The following is a 6,637-nucleotide window of genomic DNA, read 5'->3' as shown; positions in this document are numbered from 1 at the left end:
GAGAAACGGCAATAATAAAAATGGAATATGCCATGTCAGCTCTTCACCTGTCCCCTCAGCACTGCTGTAGCCAAGCAGAACATGCAGGGGAGAAGGCGGAAGAAAAGAATTCTTACAGAAACAAGACGTAAGAGGAAAGAAGAGAAGGTAATGAGTCAATGAGATGACAGGCAGAAAAAAAATGGATGAGTGTCTCTCACTCCAAATTACTGTTACGAAAGAATGGGTTGAACCTGAGCTTAAAAATTTAAAAATTTGGCCAGGCATGGTGGCTCATGCCTGTAATCCCAGCAATTTGGGAGGCCGAGGAGGGAGGATCAACCGAGGTCAGGGATTTAAGACCAGCCTGACCGACAGGGTGAAACCCCATCTTTATTGGGGGTCAGGTGAAGTACAACACACAAGACACCTGACGGGTTTTCTCGTGCTTTTGAGGGTCACTGGGTCCCGGTGGGGGAGGGCAAGGAGGGTCTATGGCAGGAAGTAGCCCCATCACACTGGGCAGTCACCTGGTCCCCTGGGCAGGGTGCTCACGGCCTTAGTGTGGAAACGTGGAAATATTAGGAAAACACAGTTTTAAAATTTACCATACATATGGACATCACACACACCCTTTCCAATCTTGTCTCTTTCAAATAAATTATTTGCGCGGGACTCAACAGCCACGAAGCGGCCTTCCCAGAAGTGGCTCTGGTTGGAGTGGCACCCAGCCTCTGTTGCCCGCTGTCAGGGCTGATACGACACACAGGTAAATAACCGTGATAAAAGGAACAGCAGGAGAGAGAGAAGCAGAGTGTGGCAAGACGCCCTCCAATTTTCCTCTTTTTTGTGGAGAGGCCAAAGGTCCATCATGCATGATTAAAACTTTAATTAAATATACTTGAATTCTAGTTTAAAATGTAGCTTCATTCTCCACTGGACACTTTAAGGTTTCCAATAAGATGATAAATCTCAGTTGCCATAGAAATTTTACTCCCTGAAATGTTATTAAAAGTAGGTTTTTGTTATCTGGCAAAACTCATCATGTGGATTACTGTTGATAATGATAGGGAGATTCCTTGTGAGATGAAGAAAGAAACAAGGAAACTGGCATTTGTTGAGACTAGGAATGCCACTGCTGTTCCTTGTTTTGCAAGCATGCTCTCATTTACTTTTCTTCACCAAAATCGCAGGTGAGTATTATCACCCATTTGATAGTTGAAGAAGCTGAAACAGAGAGACAAAATACTTTGTACAAGACCACAGAGCTGAGAATGTGGGAAGCACCAAGGTCTGTGGCTTTCAAGCCTTTGAACCCAACACCACACTCTCTCTCTAATAATCTAGAAAGGAATGCATGATTTATCTTCCAAAACAGAGCTTCCAAAAATTAAATACTATTTACTGGGAGTTGATAGGATTCTACAGAACAATAAGATCTCTAAAATGCATTAAAACAAATTGTAAAAATATTAAATGTGCTCAGAGCTGTAACTTGGTTCTCTAATGACTGGGAAATATGACATCATGGATGGACAATGTCTGTGTGCAGGCGATTTGGCTTCAATCTAAGGGAGTTGCAAGAGAAAGGAATACTGGAAATTGAATGTCTGCTTCTCTGTGCAGAGGTTTGCTTGTTTCTCTGCCTTGAGTCGCACACTGTGACATCATTCTAACAGAAATAGAAGAACGGCTTGCCAAATTTAGGACATACATGAACTTTGTGATTTCATACATTTGAAATACATTCAAATCTTTAGAAGTCAGTTTGTGAACTATAAAAGAAAAGAACATGACTTCCTTTTTCCAAGAAAAGTGCCTCCCAACGCCTTCTTGGACATCATATTTCCTCCACAAAACCAGACTTCAATGAGCTAAGTGTGAGTAAATTAGAAACATATGTACCAAATTGTCTCTGGGTCTGACTGCTATAAAGGAAACACTCAAATCCTCTAACAATGAATGTGACAATCTGAATATTTGGGTACACATTAAACCTGCTTAAAAACTCGTAATTCAACACCTTTGTGAGAGTGTAACTTACTAGTATGCACCAATTCTAACACTTAGTACTATGTCGTTCTTCTTAAAACCAAGTCTAAATGCAATTTAAGATAAGATACTCCTTTGTAGCAGTTCCTCCAAGCAGCTAAGGCACCTCAGAATGAGAAAATAAATTTAAAAAAATACAAACAAAAACAAAAAGCCAAACTCAAAGAGGGGGAAAAAAGTCATACTTTTGATCTGGGCATTTCCATTTAAGCTTTTCTGAAAGGTGAGAGAGGAGGGATAGTTTTTGCATTATGAATGGCTATCAAAATTGTTTTTGTCTTACAGAAACTGAAATTGATTTATGTTTGATAAATAGCACTCAATACAATGCAAATACAGAAGAAATCTGTAACGCATTGTAGCTAAATCTCAACACTATCAACCCCTCAACACGTCTCCTAAGTCGTCTGCACTCTGATTTATTTTCATGTTATTGGGAACTGATTATAATTGTTTTCATTTGCATTTGGGAATGCTTGTGCTCCCAGAAGATTTACTCTAGAATCTTTACTTTGAGAAGATTTGGAATGACAATAGGTGTCATTATCTTACTTTTAAGTATATTTTTATGCATGATCTGTAGATCTTAAAAAAATTCAAGAAGTTTTAAAATCCATAATTTATGTCTCAATTCTCACTCCATATATTCTTATATCAGCAGCCCCGATATATCATAACATCTTTGACAAACCCTGGGTGCTGTTCACCTTATAAGGCATCTTCTCCAATGGAATGTAGCCAGCCTTGTGTATTTCATCAACCTTCAAAGATCGTTCTGTTTCAGTGTGGGACGACTGTGTTTTGGCAAGAAGCAGTGAAGTCTTGAGTGTGCGGGGATTTAAAAATCAATCTCATCTCTTGTAACAGCACCAGCAGTCCTTTTAGTTTTAATGTCCCCAAATAATAGAGGATGGTTGTTGCACTGGAGGTAACGGGCTTAGCAGATTGTTTCCTAATTGGTGTTTTTCGTCTTAGCTTCAGCTCTGGCGTTTTCCTTCTGGATTTGAACACAGCATTTCCTCAAGTGGGAGCCAGAGGAACTTGAGAGTCCCAGCCTTTGTGCAGGCTGTGCAACCTGAGCTTTGTCGAGACAGGATTGCATTACCATGACATTTAAGGAGGAAAAAACAAGCTGCTCTGAATTGTGTCAATCTCACTTGTGATCTATTTTTGAACAACGTACTAGAAAGATATTCCCATTCACACAGCACTAGTGATTTACCCTCTGGTGGATTCTACCCTTCCAGCTGCTTGGTGATAAATACAGCCGGAGTGGAGAGAGACTGTAAATAAAAATTAACTGCACCCAGCCGGCCTCCCAATGCTTTCATTTCTGCATGCTTGTTTGATGAGGTACTTTTCAAGTCCTCTTAATTGCGATATAAAATAAGGCCTCTGGTAATCAAAAGTTCTAGAAAAAACTATTTGGAGGGAGGCTGTCCACCTTGGTTGTCCTCAAATTTTTCTTGTTGGTTTTTCACTTCCCAACCTCATTGCCATTTCAATAACTCCGGGGTATATGACACCACGCAAACCTGACACTGCCGTGGCCAGACAGAGAATCCAGGAGCTCTGATCCTCCCACCGATACCTACCGTAGTGTGGAAACTCTCCTGTCTCTTTTACCGAGCCAAGACAGTGTTAGACAGCCTTCAAAGAAATGTTTTAAGAATTGAGAGAGAAATATATACAGAGAGAGAAAGAAACAGAGACAGACAAGCAGATATGCACATACGCACATACAGAGGGAAGGAAACAAAGCTGGAGAGATGATAGGAAGAAATAAGGAGACCAATATAAAGAGACAGAGAAATGGAGAGAGACAGATACATACAGGGAGAGAAAGCCAGAGGGAACAGAAAGGGAGAAACAGAGAAAAATACAGAGAGGAAGAGAGACACAAAAATAGAGTGAGAGCGACAGAGAGGGAGAGAAAAGCAAAATAGAGCAGCAACGCAGTTACACACTATAAATTCCCAAAACGGTGAGTACCCATGCGTGCATTTGGTCATCACTATTTACTGGTTTATGGACGTCTGTCTGGCACTTTCCTTTGTCCTGAGTGGCTTGCTGTGGACACAGTCTCTATTTGGCTCTCAGGCTGGTGATCCTCTCTCTCAGGGAAATTTAGTGCTCCACCCCTCAGCTCTATGTGTGTCTAGCGACTTTGGGCCTTGAAGTTGGAGACTTTCCTTTGTATAATAAAATCTGCACCACAGCAGGTTTCTCCTGTCACTAGAAGCAGAAAACAACTCTTGCTTTTTCAGTGTCCGTGGGCGGTAGCTGGCTGCCCTTTCAGTTCCGGATTTCCGTCGAAGATGTCCTAATTTTGAACAGAACAAATGGCACTTGCAGCACCCAACCCATCAGGAAATCCTGTTGTCTCTGCCTTTGGAAGATCCAGAGCCTCATGAATTGTCACCATTTCTCTGCTACTCACCACTGCAGCTGGAGCCACCGTCCTGTCACTGGCTTTGCACGTGTGCCCTCTGGGTCCCTGCTCCACAGCCTGGCTCCTTCAGGCGGTTCTCACCCCAGCAGCAAGAGAGTCGCTGTGCAGGCCAACCACAGGTGCTCACTTCAGCAGCACAGCTACTAAAACTGGAACATGCAGAGAAGAGGAGCGTGGTCCGTGCACAAGGATGACACAGAAATTAATGAGGCATTCCGTATTCTGTATGAATATACTAAAAGCAGCTGAATTGTAGACATGGAGGAGAACACATTTTATGGCACGTGAATTATATCTCAATTCAGCTACTGTAAACTAAATAGACAAAAGCAGATCATGCCCATCCTCTGCTCAAAACTCTGGAGTGGTTGTTTATTCCATTCAGAGTAAAATCTACGTTCTTAAAAAAGCCAAAAAGCTTCCCGTGATCTAACGCCCTCCACCCCCATCATTTACAATCCAACCCTTTCTCTAGTTATTTTTTAACTCACATCAGTTGGATGCCAATTTGCACTGTTCCAGGAATGTGGCAGATACCTCCCACCTCAGCTGTCCCCTCATTAAGAACCCTTAAAGACAGGTGGACCTGTGTCCCCAAATTTGGTTCAATGTTGAGAGCAGTGATGCCACACACACACACACACCCCCTCAAGACAGTGTAGCAATGTATATTTACGTAGCAGGAGAACAGAGTGAACTTCTTAAACAGGTCTCAAATGGTGTGAAAGAGCAAGGAAAGGTGCATAGCTAGGGGTTTAACCGTGGTGAGCAGGTGAGTGGGGTTGGGTAAAGGTGCCCAGAACGGGGGGCTTGTGTGATCTGAATCTCCTGCCACTGTCCATGTGGGAGCACTTGGGCTTTCTTCTCAGCTCACCCAGATGTAGGACAAGCTGAGATGGGGACCAGGACCAGCATTTGGCCAATGCGGCTTAAATGTTTTCAAGCATCAAAAAATGGAGTCAGCGTCTTTATCACACAGCTATTTGCTGAAGCCTCGGGAGCTCAGTAAGTCCTATTCTGAACACACCCTGCAAAATTCCCCTTCATCCCTCGTTGGTTTCTCCCCCATCTGTGTTCCTGGCTTGGTGTTGACTTTTTCACACATCACTGGTCACCTTCTCATGTGTCCTGTCATTTTCCTAAAATACTCAGAATTTGCTGTCAGAGTTCCCCTGACTCCTCTCCTGACCTGCTAAAAATCAGCTGCTTGAGGGCAGGGGTCTTTGTTCCAAATGCAGATGAATCCCGCATGTCTGCAGCAGACCTGGCACCTGGTAGATGATCCGTAGGTACACACTGAGTGAGTTCAGATGCTTAAGAAGCACTCAGCATCCACTCAATAACCTGGTTCTATGGGTTGGTGCAACAGTAACTGCGTTTTTTTTCCATTAAAAAGTAAAGGCAAAAAACCGCACTTACTTTTTCACCAGCCAATTGTTGCCAAATTCTCTTCGGTGGCTCACCTTTTCAATAATTTTTTAACCTGAATCTTAGCTATCAGAATTTTACCAGTGGTTAAGGTATTAAAGCAATATCATGCATGTGAGAAGTAAATTAGATATTTATGCCAGAAATTGTAACGATCTCTGACAGCTAGAATTATTATAGTTACTGAAAAACTAGCTTGATTTTGAATGTCTGCTCAAAGATAAGTCATTAAGTTGTAATTGTAAAAGCCTATCGAAATTTTTAAGTGAGACACAATGACCGAGAAGGTGTTCTAAGAGGCTGTGAGGTAAGGCGGGGAGTTGGATTCTACTCTGTTTCTATTACTAATTAACTCTGAGTTATTTCGTCCACTACACTGAACAGTCTGTTGCTATAATAGGACTAACATGAATGCGATGAGAGTATATTTATTTTCTTACGTGCACTGTTAGGATGACACACAATAAAAGTACCAAGTTGTCCTTTACTTGGCTAAAGAAGACATTATAAAAGACCCAAAAATATGCATATAGCATGTAATGAAGGCCTTTCACTTTGATGCATTTAGGACTTGTTCTCTCTGGATTTGCATCTTGCACTGGCTGGAATAACAGTGGTGCCTTTAACCTTACTTTCTGATGTCATCACTTCTCTGAGGATTTCGGGGGTTTGCCATTATGATCGTCTTTTGGCAGTAGAATTTAAAAAGAAAATTCCAGGGACAAC

At 42.0% G+C, this 6,637-nt stretch overlaps 1 non-coding gene across 1 annotated transcript; it reads left to right on the top strand.

Annotated features, from left to right (window-relative positions):
* The first annotated feature begins 4,602 nt into the window (after positions 1-4,602).
* Positions 4,603-4,708, top strand: LOC116536468. The gene has a single exon (XR_004262652.1). It is a non-coding gene; the product is annotated as a U6 spliceosomal RNA (small nuclear RNA).
* Positions 4,709-6,637: the final 1,929 nt, after the last annotated feature.

The sequence above is a fragment of the Sapajus apella genome, unplaced genomic scaffold (genome assembly GCF_009761245.1).
Source record: "Sapajus apella isolate SASKATOON/1434 unplaced genomic scaffold, GSC_monkey_1.0 scaffold100, whole genome shotgun sequence".
Taxonomy (NCBI): domain Eukaryota; kingdom Metazoa; phylum Chordata; class Mammalia; order Primates; family Cebidae; genus Sapajus; species Sapajus apella.
This window is presented reverse-complemented; position numbering and strand designations above follow the sequence as displayed.